Here is an 18,884-nt window from a genome sequence, read left to right on the forward strand (position 1 = left end):
ATCATAGGTTTAAACAGTTTTGTATAAACCATTTTTCTCAAACAAAGAGGTTTAAGTTGTTCAGTCAAATATTTTCTGTTAAAAGACTTTTTCAACTGAAGTTTTGGCTTTCCAATAAGTGCTGGGGAGGAGTAGCAGAGAAGGAAGTGTAGACTTGCTACAGAAAAATGCATATTGCATCTCAAATTGGAAATCTCTTTTGATAACATGTTGTAGTTCAGGAACTTGCTGTTGTTCACACTGTCTGAACTGGGCTCCTCAAACAGATTATATCTAACTATGCAAAAATTTCGCAATTTTTATTATGAAATCTGTCCAGACAGACTGGGACCATAAGAAAACTGATCTACAACTTCCAATTTTCTTTCTGCAGTGCTTTCAAACCAAATTATTTAGTCCACAGGCAAACCTGTTCACTTTTTTTTCAGAAAAGACAGTTTTTCACCTTTACCTTCACCTCTCACCTACCTGTAACAGACAATGACCTTCTATTAAAGACAAAAAAAAAAAAAAAAAAACCAAAGGTTTTGCAGATTAGTTTGTCCCACAGATGCTCAGCTGAAATCCATGCATTACTGGGAGTCAAACTCACAAAGATTTTTAAAGCAAAGTCCTAAAGGTCCTAGACTATTAAAGTCCTAGACTACTAAAGGTAGTCTACCCCAGTCCCAGCCCAGCCTTCGTTAATAATGTGCTTTTAATTAATCTTCTCTTCGCCTAAGTTCGAGGGTCCAGGCTAATCATCTACACAAAGTTGCTTTTCACAGTGAGCATTCATAATATCAAGCATTTGGTGCTATGCAGCTGAGATCCTTGTGAGGATGGGCAGAAGGATAGGAAGCTACTTACACCACAAATGCAAGTTTACGAGAGGTTTTTTGTTGTCTGGGAGGGACAGGGCTGTTTGTGATTTTTTTTTTAATAGCTCATCCATATCTACTAAACTGCTGTGATATTTCAGAGGCAATATTTTCAACATTGGCTAACAAACTCCACAGAGGTCTTCAAGTCTTTAAACTCATTTCATCATTTAATACATTAGAAATGTCTTCTCTCTACTTTTCAATAAAAGCACTACATTTGACAAATATGGAGCAAATATCTTCTTGTCCCAAAATATCAACTAAGCCTGAATATTTAAGTCTTTAAGATGCAAGTCTTTAAGATGCAAGTCTTTCATCCATTAAAGACAACCAACTTTAAAATAAAAATAAATTTGGTTGTGGTATGTTAAACCTTTTTGCAGAACTGTGTTTAAAGTTCATCTAGAGAAAATATTTTCCCTTCCTGCAATTTTGCTTTGATTTCACAAGCTTCCTGTAGCCATATATTGAAGCATGCGTAATTAACATATGGAAGGTCTCAGAACATATTACCACATATTCTAAATATAATCAGTCATCGTGTATGATGTCATCTGAAACTAATTCAGGCCCCTCACAGCAAGCCTGCACTTTGAGCTCACACCATGCTGGCCATGGGTGTCCAATCTGTCCCCATCTCCTGCCTCCTCCTCCAAAGGCTCACGGGAGCCTCAGTGTCACCTCCTGCGCCGCCCCTGCTGCACAGGGCACAGAGCCCAGGTGCCCCTGCCAAGGACCTTCCCCAGCCAGCGCTTGCTGTCCCTGCTGCCTGTGGGATGGCAGCAGCTGAGGTTCAGCACCCCATCCATCAGAGAAACGGGCACCTCCTCGAGCTGACTCCTCTTTCTCCTCCTGCCCTTGTTACCTTCCCGCCTGTAACACACAGTTCTGGGGTTTTGTGACATTTTAGATCAGAGAGCAGGCTCATTTGGGCCAGAACCCACAGACTGAATACTTGGCTTGTTTCTGACCGCAGGCACAGATTACCTTGAACAAAACCAGCCTAATGATTATGGCACCATTCTTATTTCCTTTGCTACCAGTTCTGCTGGTATTAATAGCAGCTAGTGAGTACTTGACAATTTTAAAAAGCAATCCTCCTTATTAAGTAAATAAATATCAAGTGAGGAACTTATCTTTAGGGACTCATTTTTTGTAAACCTTGGCCTTACTCTGGCTGCTTTTGTTTTTCAAGCTAAATGAATTACAAGTATTATCCCACTGTTAATATCTACACCACTGAATGCCAGCATCAACAGATTCCATTGACAAGCTGTGTTTGGGTTTTCCCCCTCCCTCTAGCAAATGTGCCAGTGCTTTAAAAATGTCCCCAAGTAATTGGAATTACTCATTCTAAATGGAACTGCTGTAAACTTCCCTCCGTGTCACAGTCAATTAGTTCTGGGCATCTCGTCCATTTTGCCTCTGGGCATTTTCTGCAGATGCCACCTAAAATTCCAGAAGAAGTGCTTTTCAGTGAAGAATCACAGCGAGCAGTCATGCCAGGAGCAGTGACAAGGCTGCTGACAGCTTCACAACTCTCCTTCATTCAAAGCAGCCCCGTGTTTTTCCAGCAGAGTTTTTTCTCTGAATACATTTCCCACAAATAAGGGCTTTGGAGAACTCGGCCTTGATAAACAAAATCCAAACCCCCTTTAACAACACGTGGAAGAAATGTTAACCCATCTCTAAAGCTTTTCCCTCTCATTCTCAAGAATATTGTGCTGGTATAAACAAACAGTAATTTTATTACAGCACCTTTTTTTTTTTTCAGTTCCCTACCTCATCCCATTGCAGCAGGCAGCAATAAACGGAGCACAAGAACAGCATTTTGCTTCTTATGCATGTAAGGATATTAAGTTTTAAAGCCTTTTGACACAACCAGATAAGACTGAGCGTGAAATTCAGTGTTATCCAGCCCGAGGTAACCCTCTTGTGATAGTGGCTAGAGGAGCTGCATCATTTTATGGCATCACAACAATCACTGAAAATAAACTGTATCATAACTAACTTTTCTGATGTGGCATTCTGACAGTGCCAAGGTTGAAAAAAAAACAGAAACGTATTTTATATTATAAATAAAGTATCAGCTGTTTAGAGATGCCAGCAAAGGTTAGGGCTCCATCCTATTAGGCACCTTATAGACACCAAGACACAGATTTTATCCCACCCAGGTTACACCCTGAAGTTACACAAGAGAAATTTTTGGAGATAGAACACATAACTGTGATTTTACAGGCAAAAAAAGGTCACGTATGGACCAGCAACTACAATTAGCAGCTTTAAACCTGGGCAATTAGACACAACTGTCTGTATTTGGACATTAATACAAAACTTCAGGAAATCTAACACCATTTATTTACCTAAAAATGAATCTAGGTGCCACCGAAAGAAATTCAGTTACTTTCTCAGTGTACCAGATTTTGTCTGGGGTTGAAAGAGGGGTATTGGCAGTATTTTGTGCTTGTGACACAAGCACAAAGTCATTTCTGCTCCCTGCAGTGAGTCTATTAGGGTTTTTTTGTGCTCAGACAAACTCTCTTTAGCCTTTTACTAACAGCTCTTAAAACTCCTTTGCTTTGCTGTTCACAACTTCTATTCAGCATGAGTGGATGGAAAATAAATTGATTTTGAATTTCAACTGTTGGCAGGAAACAAATCTATATTTTATTGCTCTAATCCATTCTAGGCTACATTGGAAGCAACCTAATCCACCTTTCATCTGCAAATCCTAACCTGGAGACTCCCACAGCAGCCAAGGATGCTTAAAAGAGGTGCTCTAACAAGACAGTGCTTTTGTTAGACAGGGACTTGTCATCATAAGGAGGTGGTTGCTCCCCAGGAGCAGACTTGTTAATGGAAAATGTGAAAAACTCCTCTACTGGTCTGTTCTGAGTGGGGATCACACATCTACAACAGATTAAAGGAAAAAAATCCAACTTTCCAAAAACCCAGCCACACTCATGTAAGTTTAAAAAGCCAAATTTAAGATAAGTCTGAAGTGGGGAAAAAAAAATCCAAAGAAAGAACCCTTGAAATAGAAAGAGATAGAACAGACCTTCTGCAGATCAGGCAGAAGATACCACACTAAAGACAAGGCAAAACCATGAAGACATAGGGAATCCTTTACTATTAAGAAATTTTACTGAGTCTAAAACAATTGAAGTAATAAAAAATGTAGGTGAAGGAGCACAGAAGGAAAATTAGGCCACACTTTAAAGAGAGTATCCCAGATCAGTTATCTCTAGTAAATCATTTCTTATGTTATGGGAAGCCCTAGCAGAGTGTTCTCATGGAATACTGTCAAAACTATTCTACTAATAATGTTTATGACATGCAATTAGTCATGAAGTCAAGGAGACACACAATATATAGTCCCAAACCACAACACACTGTCTGGAACAAAATGTCAAGATGGAGAGATTGGTAAGATTCAGGACTGGCTTTAAAGACTCATCTTGGCAACCCTGAATACAACTGGCAAGAGGGAAACACAGAAGGAAGGCCACTATTGTTCTAGTTTATTGAACTTTTTAGCACTGATGCTTGAAATGTTTCAGAAGAGGCTTACAAGAATAGCAAGAGGAAAGGAAAAAAGGCCCAGTTTATTGCAGCTGAAGGATTTTTCCATAAAAGGCAGAAAGAGGTATAAGAGAATGGGATGGTGCTGCCACCAAAGACATGAAAAGGAGTGACAAAGCAGCAAAAAAAAAGGGAATAGTTAAAATAAGGAATAGTGGTTTAAACTCGATATTAAGTTTGGAAGGAAATCCTGCAGCTTGTTGAGGGACTTGGAGCTTGGCACAGCCAAACTGGGATCAATTTCCACAGTTCCTGAGCCCACAGAAGGCTCCTGAACAACTCTGTAACAGTACTCTCCTGCCCCAGCTTGCTCTGCAGCTGTCCAGGCACACAGTGCTCACTGGAAATCTTGGCAGAGTGCTTTTTTGGGAGCCATGGAAGGGAACTGAAAACAGATTCTGAAATTCTTTTTTTTTTTTTTTTTTTTTTTAATAATATTTGTTATTTTGGATTCAGGTTCAGTGAGAAGAGCAACAAGCAGAAATCAAGTTTCAAGGAAACAGCCTGAACTGGGGAGAAAATACAACACAGCTTCCAAAGAAACTATATCAACAACCTTTCTGTTTCATATATTTGGATGGATTTCACTGAGAGCTGGAGCAGAAAGGCATTCTTCAAAAGCCTTAACCCAATTCTCTCCAAATTTGGTCAAAAAGGTTCTTTAATTGAATCACATTCAAAGGAAAAAAAAAAGGAAATAGAAAAAAAAACCCCATAAACCCAATTACCACCACACATTTCAAAGTCAGCTATCTAGGCTGCATGTTTAGTTTTTTATTTTGTAGCCCAGTGGTATTTACTCTATCAAAGCCAGAATCAACAGTGGCTGTTGTTGGTTGTTTCTTTCTCCTCTTCCTCCCTCCCCTAAAAACGGGGTCTGGTCGAGGCTGTGCTGGTCAGAGTCTGCAATACAGGCTGTGAATCCATCCTCCAAAGGCAAAAAGGAAGGGATGAGGGGCACCGGAGGAAAGAGAGCTGCCATTTGGAAATGAGCCCCAGAGAAGGCTGCAGGCAGCAGAGCAGCTGCAGGCAGTGACTGTGCAGAGAGCTCCGAGCTCCATCCCAGAGGCACAGGCTGTGCTCGTGTCCAGCAGCACTGCACAGGGACAGGCCAGGAGGGTCCTGCTTCTCCCAGGGCAGCAATCCATGGCACACATCTAAGGCAGCTCAGCAGAGCAGGATCCTGTCACCACGGCATGAGGAGTCGGAGTAGGGCTGTGCTGTCCTATCTAGCGAGTCTCCTTTCTGGCTGACTGAGCTGCCCTTCAGGGTCTCCAAAGACGCAAATCCCAGGCTCCTTTGATTTGCAAAACTGTAAATGCTTGCTCTAATCTCAGCTTGTTTGAAAAAAAAGCACATTTCTATCCCCAGTCTATCTTCTATCTTTCAAAATAATCTTGACAACAGATAGTGCCGGATAGAGCTGAAAGTGTCATAAATGTTTTTTTGCAATCGAGTTATTTTCTCAGTCAGGACAAACAACTACTCAGAGCTGACCTCAGAGATCTCTCCCAAGTTTTTTAAAGGATCTCTGCTGGTTTCAGCTGTGAAGAATAGCTCTGCCCCGGCTGCCAGGGCCAACAGCAATTGCTCACAGCTGTAACAACTCCAGTGTGCAAGCAGTGTGAAAGCAAACCACTAATCCCAGGCCAGGGCTGTGGACTGAAAGCAGGGCATAGAGGGAACCTTGCAGGAGTCCCATTCCTCTGAAGAAAGTACTAATAACTTAACTAGGCCCAGCAGGAGCCAAAGAAAAGAAAGCACAGATCACAACTCCTGCTGCTGCTGCCTCTCTCCCTGTCTCCAAATCACGGGCAAGCCCCTCACATTCTGCAGACAGCAGCACTCCTGGCTGGAGCATTCCCAAGGAGTCTGCAAGGTCAGCTGTGCTGGGACTCAAACAACTCCTGCTGAAAAGTGTGGATGCCAGTAGAAGGAAAAGAAAAATCATCTCTAACAAATAATCTCTTTCACCTCTTCAGCTTTTCTGCTAATCAGCATTCAAGCACTGGCACTGCTGCTTGTCAGAGCCCCAGTCCTTCCTAGCCAGGACTGCCATGGGAAGCAATGAGTAACAGGATTATTTCTAAGGCTGATGATGAGAACAATATCAAAGGCCCCAGTGAGCTGAGGAGTGAAGCACATGCAGAGGAGCCCATAAAGAGAACAATTGGATGCCCAGCAAGTGCTTCAATTTTCCACTTTTCGTAGCTGAGCTTTAAAAATTGACCCTGCTCCAGACTATGTGGATCTACCAAAACTCAGACAGTTTCTTGAATTAATCAGAACATTAACTATTTTTGCCTTTTCCTTGTATCTGAATGGGCATGCCATTAACAGATTAACAGATTTATGTGCAAAGCAGGTTAATTTTTTCAAGTGCAAACCCACCTTGCTGTTACAGGGGTGTACCATACAGAGCAGCCCTGACTTTCAGCACCAGCACACACACTGAGGGAACAGCTCATGTGTGAAAGGGCAAAAATTATGAGGACAGCTAGAAAACCACCTCAGGAAGGTATTTCTCTACAGGATGGGAGGTATATTTTCCTCCAGGACATCTTACATCTACTGCAGTTATAAGATTCTTCCAGAAAATGATTCTACTCACCCATCAAACCCCTTCCATTTACCTCTGAACGCTAGGACAGCAAAACCAATCCTCTGAATCAACCTGCCCACCCACATCCCATCAACACAGAGGACTTAACTCTCTGCCTTCAAGTATCAAATTATTTGTTCCACAGCCCAAACTCCACGCTTGCATTGCTTACAGTAAATCAGTTTTAACGTTTACCTATTTGACCACTGTGATTACATTATCCCCACGTGCTGTTATCTACAGTGGCAGTCTGCCAGAGCTCTTTTTGTTTGTGACTACTGTTATTTTATTTGCAGTATGGGAGAACTGAAGAGCTGCTGTAATAGGTTCGCATTATGCCAGACACAGAAAAGAACAATAAAAACAGCCTCTCTCCTGAAGATTTCCCAGGTCCAAGTAATTTGCCCAATCCTCCCTTTGGGTTTAATTTTTGCCATTGATGAAAGCCATTTATTTTACCAGTTTCAGTTACTCAAATGTTTGTGTCTTCCACTATAGATTCCTTTTTCTCTAGAAATGTACCTTTTGTGAACTGACCATACAAGGTCCCTGTGTCTCCTTTCTTCAAAACTGTCAGAAATATGTGAAATTGAGGTCTCTAAACCACTTAGCTCAGTAACTGGTAACAGCAATCAAAGCACGTTCTTCATGAAGGATGGAAACCCTTAATCTCATCCCTTTTAAATCCATTAATGGTTTCAAATATTTCCCCAGATGTTATCATTACTTCTGTGTTGGTCAGAGAATGCCAGTCATGATTGTATTTGCACTCTTTCATGGTGCTCTCAAGAAGGAAAGAGCAAGATGGAGAGGGAGTTTTTGCCAGGAGATGTAGTGGTGGGACAAGGGGGAATGGTTTAAACTGACAGGGAGTAGGTTTAGATTGGATATTAGTAAGGAATTCTTCCCTGTGAGGCCCTGGCACAAGGTGCCCAGAGCAGCTGTGGCTGTCCCTGGATCCCTGGAACGTCCAAGGCTGGGTTGGATGGGGCTTGGAGCAACCTGGGATAGTGGAACCTGTCCCTGCCGTGGCAGGAGGATGGAACTGAATGACTTTCAAGTTCCTTCTCATGCCAAACCATTCTGTGCTTCTATGATTCATTCCATAATTCTAGAACAGTACAGAACTCTTATCAGACCTTCAGTCCAGCAACAACTAATTTGCTATAAAACGAGAGCCAAGAGACCAGGTACAAGATTTTCTCATTGTTCTGAAAGACATTATTTGGTAAGGTATAAGAAGCCATCAATTAGTTTGTAATTGCCAGCAAAGCAAAATACCAGAACTATCTGTCCCATAACTGAGAAATTCCAGCCTTACCTTCTCAGGCTTCTCAGAATTCAGTATGTACAACAATCATGATGTACAAAAGAAAAGGAAGCCATCTCCCAGACAGCACATGGGGTCACACCTCTTCTATTTCAAGTGGTTCTGTTACAGGGGAATCCTCAAAGACCCTTGATAACTCATTCTTTAAGAGTGTCTGAAAAATTCCTGTCAATTAAAAGAAACATGCATAGGTACAGAGTTATCTTGGGGCAGAATGCAGAAGGGACCCAGGCAAAGTGAAGGGCTGTCTTCTCAGTTCTTGTTTATTAGTTACTTGCATTTATATGCTATTACCCACCTGCATGACTAATTAATCCACGAGGAAGGGAGAAGAAGACTCCACAGACCAGCCAAGGCTTCAGGTTTTTGAGGCATTTACGTGTGAGCAAGCTCTGCAAGTGGTTCAGAGATCCTGAATTAGAAGGCTGCTCACATGAGTTTTCCCTCTCGAGCACTGAGTCACTGAAGGAGGTGAACTGATGGGATTGGAGCAGCAAGGCAGGCACTTCACATCTTTCAGGTGCACAAACCAGCACGAGGGTGAAACGAACGCACGGAATGCGACTGACGTCATCACCCAAAATTTGAAAGCGCAAATGGCAACCACGGATGTGTCTGCAGTCCCCTGGCTCCTTTGAAAGTATCAGGGGTGAAAGACAAACCTCTGCACTTTAAAAGAACCTCCATCAAAGGTCCAAACACAGATGATGACTAACTTCCTCCTGTGAAGAGAATCTTAAAAAGAAAACAGAAAAAGAGAGAGAAAAAAAATAACAGCCAAAGGGCTTGCAGGACAAAGCTGTGTAGATTTATCTGGCCTTTATAAAAGCAAAGATCAATAGGTCTGACAGAACTTCACAAAAGTGAAGGTGAAATGTTTCTCAGATATCAAGAGCAGTAGAATGGAAAAATAGTGCAAAATTATCCTAGTGTTTTCAGCAAAGCCTGCTACCTGTGGGAAGCCTCATCCAAAGCACAGGGCGCCTTTTGTGGTTCTGCCGCATTAAATGTGCGAGTCCTAGTGGCTGGTGAAGTGTTTAGCATCACACTAAAATATGCTCCTTGTCACAAGTTTTCGGCTGTTTTGGTTCAGTTTCTGAGGAATCCTGACACAGAAACCCTGCAGAACTTGCCTGAGAGCATGTTATGATGTAAAAGGCATCACACACACCACTGATAAAACAACCTCAGACAGATGTCCTCAACTGTTACATTGATCACTCAGAGGATTCCTAAATGCTAAACTCTGGATGGCATCCATGGAAAGTCATTGCATATGCTGGAGTGCCAGCTGTGTTTAGTGTAAACCAGAGACAAATAAGGCAGGGAGATGACTTGGTTGGAGCTGTAGGGAGTTCAGCAGCCTTCCAGGAGCTACACAGGTAGATTTTCTAATGAAAAAGTTATCACCTAATCGACCTCTAACATTTTTTAAAGTGCAGCATGAACACTCTCATACCAAATGCCTCAAGGATGTCTTTTCTCTACAGAGAGCATCAAGGGTGGATCTACTTGGTTCCTTCAAGCACTGCAGTCAGGAACAGGAGCAAAAAAACATGTTAAAAAAAGCTTTTGCAGGAGCTTGATGTCTTCATCCTGCTTTTCTTGGACATGGTCAAGGTCTATACAGGTGTATGCCAGATGGGCATGGCTACACTGCTTGTGTTGACAAGCACAATATTTCCAAGAGTTTTCTTGTTTTTCTTGGACAACCTTCTAGAGAATGCCTAAGATTTCTGCCATGTACTTCATTAAATTCTGGAAAATTTTAAACTTCCCTGTAGAAGCCAGGAGAAGATGAGAATATTGCAGTTGGGGCTGGATGGATGTCCAGTTGTTCTGCTGGACTTTGAGGTTTTTCTTCATTCTGTCAGATAGCTGGGGTTGGAGAAACAGAGTTGTGTGAGGAGATTTAATGCTTCCTTTGAAAGTGAAGAGCTGTTCTCTGGAGGCAGTGGACATAGCTGGCTTTGGGGGCTAACAAGGAGCAGTGAGAGGTGATGGCAGCTCGGCCAGGAGCAGAAACACAAGAAACTGAATGAGGAAACACACAGGAAACGTGACGAGCTCCTCTGCTGCTCTTGCTGCAACCTCCGGGCTCTTTTCTGCAAGCTGGGCTGCAGGGAGAGAAAACTCTGGCAAAAGGAAAGCCAAAAGGTGCATTCATAAGCAGGAGAGCAATAATTTTTTTTTTGTGATATGCTGGGACCACCGCCCTGAGGTCAATTCTCCACAGTCCAAAAGCCCTTTTGTCCCAGTTCTGCACTGCCTTGCTGGCTTATTTCTAGGCATCTCCAGACACATAAATGAAGTGCAAGGTATTAAATTCAACATTCCTCATCCTTCTTGGTCCAGGTTTGGTGGCAGATTTCAGGAGTAACATCCAGTCCAGCCTTCACAGCTGGCTCTATTTCCCAGACACCTAGCACTCGTTTGGGAGTTCTTTGTACGTCATATTCTGCCAAAAAAACAGGTACAGAAATAGATGTAGAAGCAAACAATTTGAACAACAACTAAAACCCCAGAGGTCTGGACCAGCATTAAGATTGATTTGCTCTAGAGGAGAGTGCCACAGGAAGGAAGGTACAGTCTGTGGCTGTGTATCAACACAGGCAAGCCGGACCAGAGCTCATTCCTCGCAGCAGAAAATGAGCCTGTTCTTGCAATGACCCTTCTGTCTCTTCCCATACCTGGCAGAAGCCACCCACATCTTTAATACACAATATTTTAAGCTCCAAGCTGGCATTGTCACAGGTGGAAGACGAGCATCATTTTCCTGTGCTTATCGCTCAGATAAAGAGAACTGAGGCCTCACTGGCAGAAGTGAGGATCCTCACCCAGCCAACTGAAGTTATTTTAAAAGTTCTCTTCAGAACCCACCAAACTGTCCAGCAAAAATTCATCCTTGTCTCTCAGCAGGGCACTGAGGATGTTCACAGCTGAGCAGCATTGTTCTATACATGAAACATGGTTTATTTAAAGCACAGAGAAAAAAAGCTTCTACTTACACATTTAATCTTCAGTTCCCAGGATATCAGAGATGCCTGGAATAGAATTTAGATCTCATTGTGCATATATTTTAAAAGACATACCAAGAATCTCTGTAAATGTAGATAACTGTGTGTTTGCCAACTTTAAAATTCAGTGTATTAGGTATCACTGTTCATAAAGAAATATCCACCAAGTTTCTACATCTTGAGCCTTTTTTCTAGCGTCCCAGAGAATATTCCTTCCACTTTCTGATTAGTACCTCTGGATGCCTTCTAGGTTCCTTGGTCTCTTTTGCATTATTTGGCAATTACTCAATTACTTAAGACTTTAAAAGTAGACGGTCTTTCTCAACAGTTTTCCAACCTCTTCTCTTAAACATTTCTTCCAACCTAAGGGGCTGCTGACAGTTGCTGAATCCCTGCATTTCTTAGAAATTTATTGTAGCAATTTGCAGTTTTTAGATCTCCTTCTGCACTTTAAAAGTCCTAAAACTTTCAAATACATTTATTAAAATGGAATACTGACGACTCTGTGATTCACTTTAAAGTGCAGATTTCCCAAAAACAAATCTTAAGCTGCCAAATCTAGCCCTGCCTTAGCCAGCCTCTGACGTTTTCATGAGGATATGACTGCCAAGATATGTAAATTGAGTCATTTTACACTGTCTTTGTCTTCTGGAGTTCAGATTCTGATTTCTCACTAAATTTACTTGTAGGGCTCTCCTCTGGAAAAAAAAAAAAAAGGAAAAATAAAGATGATCAACTCCCTCTTTGTTTAGATGATTCCCACTTGTGTTTACTTGTTCCTGACGGAACTGTCACATCAAAGATATTCACAAACTACATGCAATAATTCCAGTATCTCGTTATCAAACCACGTAATCACTCGGGGTATATCTGTGAGTTTCCTCATCATGAAGTCATTAACAATGCTATTTACTGGAGGTGAGAGAATGCATTTCATCTGGATGATGACATCTACAATGGATCAGTTGTCGAAGCAGATAATTCACACTAGCCCCAGACCTTTGTGCTATTTTTGTTGGCACGCGACACTGCGCAACGTTCCTCAGTGGATTACGGTAGAAGTTTCTAAAGAAAACCAGCGAGTGTATGACTGGTTTCCTCTCCCTTCTGCTTGATGGCTGCTCTGATGCCTGTGCAGGGATTCTTACAGGAGAAATTTATGCAATTTATGCTCTTCTAGGCTGAAACGTTGGCCAATTCTTCTTTGGAAGGTTGTGCAATGTCACACGAGTATTTGCCATAGCTCACTTTGGCGTGTAGGTGGTAACATCTATTTAACCACAGACCTCTCCTGGCCCCTGGCCTCTCTCAAGTCAGTGATTTTATCACACATTTTATCTTCAGATGCTTCTGTCCTTCACAGTTGCCTGGTCTTCAGCCACAGCTTTCTCACTTGCATGAGCTCTGTTTCTCTTGTCGTGCTGTCGGACTCTTCCCACCTACTTTGTCAGTGTCCTGGAGAAAAAACACACAGGCAGCACCACCTGAAGGTTTTGACCCTCCTCCCCTGCATCCAAACCTTTCCTTGCTCACCCCTGGTGAACATCCCAGCTCCCACAGCCTCCACAGAGGGTATTTTTCCAGAGGTATGGCAGAAGCATCACTGTCTCCAGCAGCAGCAGTTTCACCTTCTGAGCTGGTTTGTCCTTGTGCTTCCTCCCAGCTCATCTTCCACGGTGTATTACCGTAACAGCACAGCTCACAGCCATGTCACTGGAACAGCACAGCCCTCCAGAGACCCAGCCAGGGGCTTTGCCGCACAGAAGCAGCTTGTGAGAACAGCTCAAAGGGAGTTTGACAATTCTGACTTTATGCCCACGGGCAGGGCAGGCACCCACAAGGCTTAGACAGCTCACACACACGAGGCACCTGTGCTCCAGGTCATCTCCTTGGAATCCACCTCTCTCAAAGAAAACTCAAATACTGCCATTCCTTTTGTAGTTTCTACCTACTCTCCAGGAAGAGAGCAGTTCCCTCCTCCTCTCTTCTCTTTAAGATCCATTCTCCATCAAGACTCTTCCTTTCTGTTAAGAAAAGAGATTTTTCTAATACTATTTTCACTGAAGTTGACTGGGTAAAATTACCCAGATTCCCACAAGTCATTTGGAAAGCTAAACAGTGTATTGATAAAATATGTACATGAACATGAATATTGCCTACCTGTAAAACTTTGAGATATCTGCAAATAACATGATTGCACTGCTTTATAATCAAAATAAGCAAGCTATCAATATTTTTATCTCTACAGCATATTCATTTTATCCCTTGTAAGTCCCGTGAAAAATTAACACATCTGGTATTTTCCTTGTTGTCTTAGACAGAATATCTGAACTTCCCAAGGTTTTGCATCTTAAAGTAGCTTCTACAATATTCAGCTATGACTTAGTGCCCTCTCCAAAAGCTCTTTTAAAAAGCACCTAACATTTTCAGAGCACAGAAGTGACATGGAAAGCTAAGCCCTGTTATCAGAAATGTCTGGAGCATTCAGAGGCTGCTGGAAGACAGCAGTTCTTACCTACCTAAATAGCTTAGTCACATTTGCATTGCTCCTGTGCTCAACACCTCGTGCCAGACAAGAGTTTTATCTGTGTCAAATTGTAATTGCTCGTTGCTTTATGAATGTCATTGTCATTATTACATTCACTCTGCATTTTAACCTCCATGCTGAATTGAGAGATGCAGTTTCTGCTGAAAACTGGGTGTGGTTTGACCTTATCTGTCAATTCTGATGCCCTGGTTGTGCATTTCGCGTGCTTGGAAGAAGACAACCAGATGAGAATCACTCAAGCCAACATTTAAGTCTCCTTCACTGCAACTACAAGCAGTTAAAGTCCTGTTGTTGATTTGAATAGCTTTCTGCTGAGAAATTGGGTAAGGCTGGGTCAGGGAGTGGCAAGACATTGGCAGAGGTGAGAGAAAACTTATTTTCAAGAAATGACTGCTTTTGAGAGCACCAGCCCAGACCACCAGCAGAGCCCACATGACAAGGACAGCTGCCAGGCACAGGGATGCTGAACCAAGCCTCTGGGATGAGGTCAGGCAGGGGCAGAGCATTCAGGTCCATTTCTTGTTTTCCAAAGGGCTGTTGGGATCTCTAAAGCTTTCCAGGCTACAGTCAAAAAAAACCATTTTGCTAATCCTACTGTCTTGCTCTCCAGTCCCATCATTCCTAAGGATTTTTCTGGTCAACTCCCACAGTCAAGGTATTTTTCTGTGGTGAAAGGATAGGAAGGGCACCACACTTACTCCAGAACCTGTGGTTTTCCACACTCTGCAGCCCACAGTCCAAGACAAGGACCAGACACTGGGTCAGCATCCAGGAGTCCTGCCAGTGGAGCAAGTTCTGGGGGAAGAGAAGAGCAGGGGGAAGTATTGCACAGGTTCATCTTCAGCAGCTCCATATGGTGTCCAAACAGCTTCTGTGAACAGGGCCTGGTTAAAACAGTTCCCACAGCCCACCTAAGAGAGACCAGAGTTCCTCTTTGCTCTTATGTTGCCCAGGAGACAGAATTCAAAGCCTGTGATTTATCAAAGCCAGGGCTTATCAGGGTTTTTGTGACTTGGCCTGGCCTGTTTCTAATTTTCTCTGATCTTGGGCTGCCTGGAATTTTAGTTGTTTTTTGGGTTTTTTTGGGGTTTTTTTGGGGGGTTTTTTGGTTTTTTTTTTTTTTTTGGTAGGTTTTTTTGGGGTTTTTTTTTTTTTTGGCTGGTTGGTTTTTTGGTTTTTTTTTTCTCTTGCTTATTACACAATCATTCTATTATGGAGCTCACTGGTGAGTGAGTGAGGTTTTTCCAGGCACTACTGCACAGGGGTGTAAATCCTCAGTACACTTGTCATCCCTGTTGCTGCTACAGTCTAACACCAGAAAGCCAAGTGGCACCAGGTCCCTCAAAGCCATTCTGCTTTACACCTCTCCACCTTGCTTTTACACCTGGCAGATTTGAATTACCACTGCTCCTGCCTCACACTTTGATTTAGTATCTTGGGGTGAATATTTACACTCATTCAGAAAAAGCAGAAGTAAGTATTTTTATTTTCCTTTACCCAGGAGTGCACAGCCTCATCTCTCACTGTGACACTGCCTCCTGTCTGTTACTTGTTCTGGATTCTCTTTTCACCATCTGCCCACTGCTAACCTATTCCTAATCTGTGCATCGTCACCACCCTCTCAGCTGAAAAATATAAAAGATTTGCTTGAATTCATTTCATTAGGAGCTGCAGCATTCAGGGAGCTGTACCAAAAATAACTTGATTTATGAGCTGGCAGTTGAAGTAGCCCCTTAGCAGCACTTCACAACTGCTGCTGATGCAAGATGCCTCTATTGATTCAAGGCCATCCAGGTTTGAGCTACCATCAGGTAGCTCCATTTCACGTGCATCAGAGTGGCAGCTCACATTTGAGGAATAAACCTGAAACATAGTTTTATGGGAAAAGCCAGTTAAGAGATATAGCAAATATTTACTGTCAAATATCTGTCTGGAAGAAAAAAACCCCACCCCACATCCATGGTTTTATTACCATTTTTGTATTAAATGCCAAACAAGGGTAGTAAAATTAAAGTACATATCTTCACTCTGTACACTTTGTACTCACTTTTCCCTGTTGATATACTGAGTTATGGGATAGATGGAATACATTGTCTATGCTTCACTGTTTTAAAGCCAAGTTGGTGAACTGGTGGTTGTTTCCAGGACAGCCCCTGTAGTGTGCTTTAAGTTGCAAAAGAGTCAGGAACAGCTTTGGCTTCTCATTTGCAGATGGTGCTTGCTCAACACGATCCTTTGCCACAGTGAAAAACAAAAGCAGCCCATGGAAAATGCTGGGTGGTGACACAAAGAGCTCAGGATGGAATTCCACTTTCACTCTGGTGATTCATCAAGTCAGTCGGGGTTACACCTAATAAAGGACATCAGGAAAGAGTCAAGCACTGTAATCCCATTTTTCCTTCTGCACACCTCCCCAGTGCCCATCACTGTTTTCCAAGGGAAGGAGCAGGGTCCCTGGAGAAGTGGGGTTACCAATATGAGAAAGGAATGGGAAACTATGGAAATTCTTATTTTCATATCTGCAGAGGCTCAAGGCTGGGCAGAAACCTTCTGCTGCTGCCATGCCTCTAAGCAGGGGTGGGAAGAATCCAGCAAAAGAAAGCACTTTGTAAGAGTCCACTCAGGAACAAGATGAGATTCCAAAAGCTCCAGCACAGCCCTGGAGGGCCACAAGCCACTCTAAATGAATTAGTTGATTTTGAAAGGTCTAAATAAAAAAAAAAAAAAAATCCCTAACTGTAATGACACATTTACAGGCAAGATATAGCCTATAGAATCTGAAAGCAGAAAGACACATAAATTTTGGGATGGGGACTATTGTCCTTGTAAATGTGGAAATAATAGCAGCCCTATGCCCAATGGGCAATAAAACACATCATGGAGCAAGGCACCAAGAGGCTACAGTGACTTGGTTGATCAGGGAGTGAAAGAGATGAATGAAAAGGTCACTAGATATGAATAGAAACATCTGAGCACTCTGAGGCTTTCATAATTTGTTAACCAAACAGAGATGCTGGGAGAATGGGAGAAAACAGGGGCAGAGAAATAAAGAGCAGCAAGAGAAAGAAAGCACAGTGACTGAGTAATTCTCCTTAAATATAAAAGACCAGAGGCAGGAGAAGGGGGTGTTGTACAGCTTTAAATCCCATAAAAATAGGCATCAATGCTGTGCTTCTTGTAGCTGGGCCAGCAGCAAACACATCTGAGGGAGCCAAGGCCGCGTGACTGGGCCACGCACGTGTGCTGTGCTGAGGGAGATGCCACACAGAGCACAGATAATTCCTCTGATGTGGCATTTGCTGGGGTAGCCATGCAATTCTCTGTGCACAGCAAGCTAAGGAACCGTGCAAAACCCACGGTTCATTGCTCTCTTCTTCCCTGGGGTTGAGTCAACTTTCGTTTTTTTTTTTTTTTCATGCAGTATTTAGCTCTTTGAGCCATTCATATTTCTCCATCTCTTTTTTTTTTTTTTTTCAGCTGCTCTCCCATTTATGAATTTGTACCATATATGAATGGTCGCCACAATTCATTCATACACTCTGCATTCACGGGGGTGCAGAAAAGACAGGCACATTTACGGATACACAGCTCCGAAAGGCAGCCTTAGGGCTCTGAAGGAGTGCAGAGACAGCCTTTCTGAAGAGCCTCCTGGGTGGGGGCTGCCACCCTGTAACTCACCAAGGAAAGCACTGCAGGCAGAGTGCCCAGTTCCAGGCCAGCTGGCTGTGCCATGCCTGGTTTTGGGCAGGAAACAGATGCCCCCTGAGTGGCACCTTTGTGCTGGCCACACGTGCTCGCTCCACCTCTCTCTTTGGGATCCTCTCTGCTAGACACAGCTTTCCAGCCCTCCTGCCAGGAGGAGATGGATTAGAGGATGAGTTGTGCTGGTTGTCTTCCCCAGGAACATTCTATAATTCAGTAAGTCTAAAACTGAAACTAGGACTAAAAAAAAAAAAACAAAAAAAAAAACAAAAAAAAAACACCAAAAAACTGTTGTTGGCTGGACAAATTTAAGATTTTATAACAGCATGGTGCTACCTTTCAATTGCTTTTCACATCTTAGCAGACTCTTGCTTTTGGTTTTAAGTGCATAGTCACAAAACACAGAGCGTGGCAGATTGACAGCACTCTTGGATTTGTGAAGTTTCCCTGACTTGAATGTCAGTTTGTTGCTTATTGAAACATATACATACAGAGGCCTCTGAGGTTTTAAAGGATATTATCCATGACCACACACATACAGAGATGTTTGAATTCAATGTTTTAAAATGTTTGCTTACCAGGTGGTCCTATTTTCTCTCTCTCAAGAAACAAGGCACATGCACATACAAAATTGTCTCACATAAATTATAGTGAAGTTGGTTGTTATTTTTTTTAATGTAAGGAATTAGCTCACATGCTTGCTCCTTATTCCAAAAAAACAGGTGTGCACATGTCAAAGATTTCAAGATGAGTATCCTACAGGAAAACATTGAATCTGGGAAGCAGCAGGAAACAGAACAGACCAAACATCTGTTTGGCTTGGTCTTTTTTTTTTTATTATTATTATTTTCCAGTGCAGCAGCTATGCATTTGTCTGATTACTTTGATTCTCAAAACAAGAGCTCTGATTCTGTACGGTAATTCACTGAATTCTAACTTGCTGTCAGGGAAGGGCTGAACGGAATGGTGTCCCTAAAAACAGTGATCCACTGTGGGATGGGGCTGGAGGAAGGTGTCCCTGGCCCTGGCAGGAGGCTGGAACTGGATGAGCTCTCGGTCCCTTCCAACCCAAACCATTCCATGATTCTAAGTCCTGCACAAGGAACAAGACACCGGGCTACAGGATGTTCCAACAGGATGCCTCGGGCAATTTCCCCCAGGGAAAGTTCTGTGAGAAAGCACTGATCAGGAGCACTGCTCTAAAAACAATGCTGAGGGACCCCAGCGAGCAGTTCTGAAC

General features: G+C 42.7%; 1 long non-coding RNA gene across 1 annotated transcript; it reads right to left on the reverse strand.

Moving 5' to 3' along the window:
- Positions 1–1,757: 1,757 nt before the first annotated feature.
- Positions 1,758–14,715, reverse strand: LOC137474874 (uncharacterized). Its single transcript, XR_010999540.1, has 2 exons — positions 8,369–14,715; positions 1,758–2,312 (listed from the first exon to the last, which is right to left on the reverse strand). It is a non-coding gene; the product is annotated as an uncharacterized lncRNA (long non-coding RNA).
- Positions 14,716–18,884: the final 4,169 nt, after the last annotated feature.

This window comes from Anomalospiza imberbis, chromosome 5 (genome assembly GCF_031753505.1).
Source record: "Anomalospiza imberbis isolate Cuckoo-Finch-1a 21T00152 chromosome 5, ASM3175350v1, whole genome shotgun sequence".
Taxonomy (NCBI): domain Eukaryota; kingdom Metazoa; phylum Chordata; class Aves; order Passeriformes; family Viduidae; genus Anomalospiza; species Anomalospiza imberbis.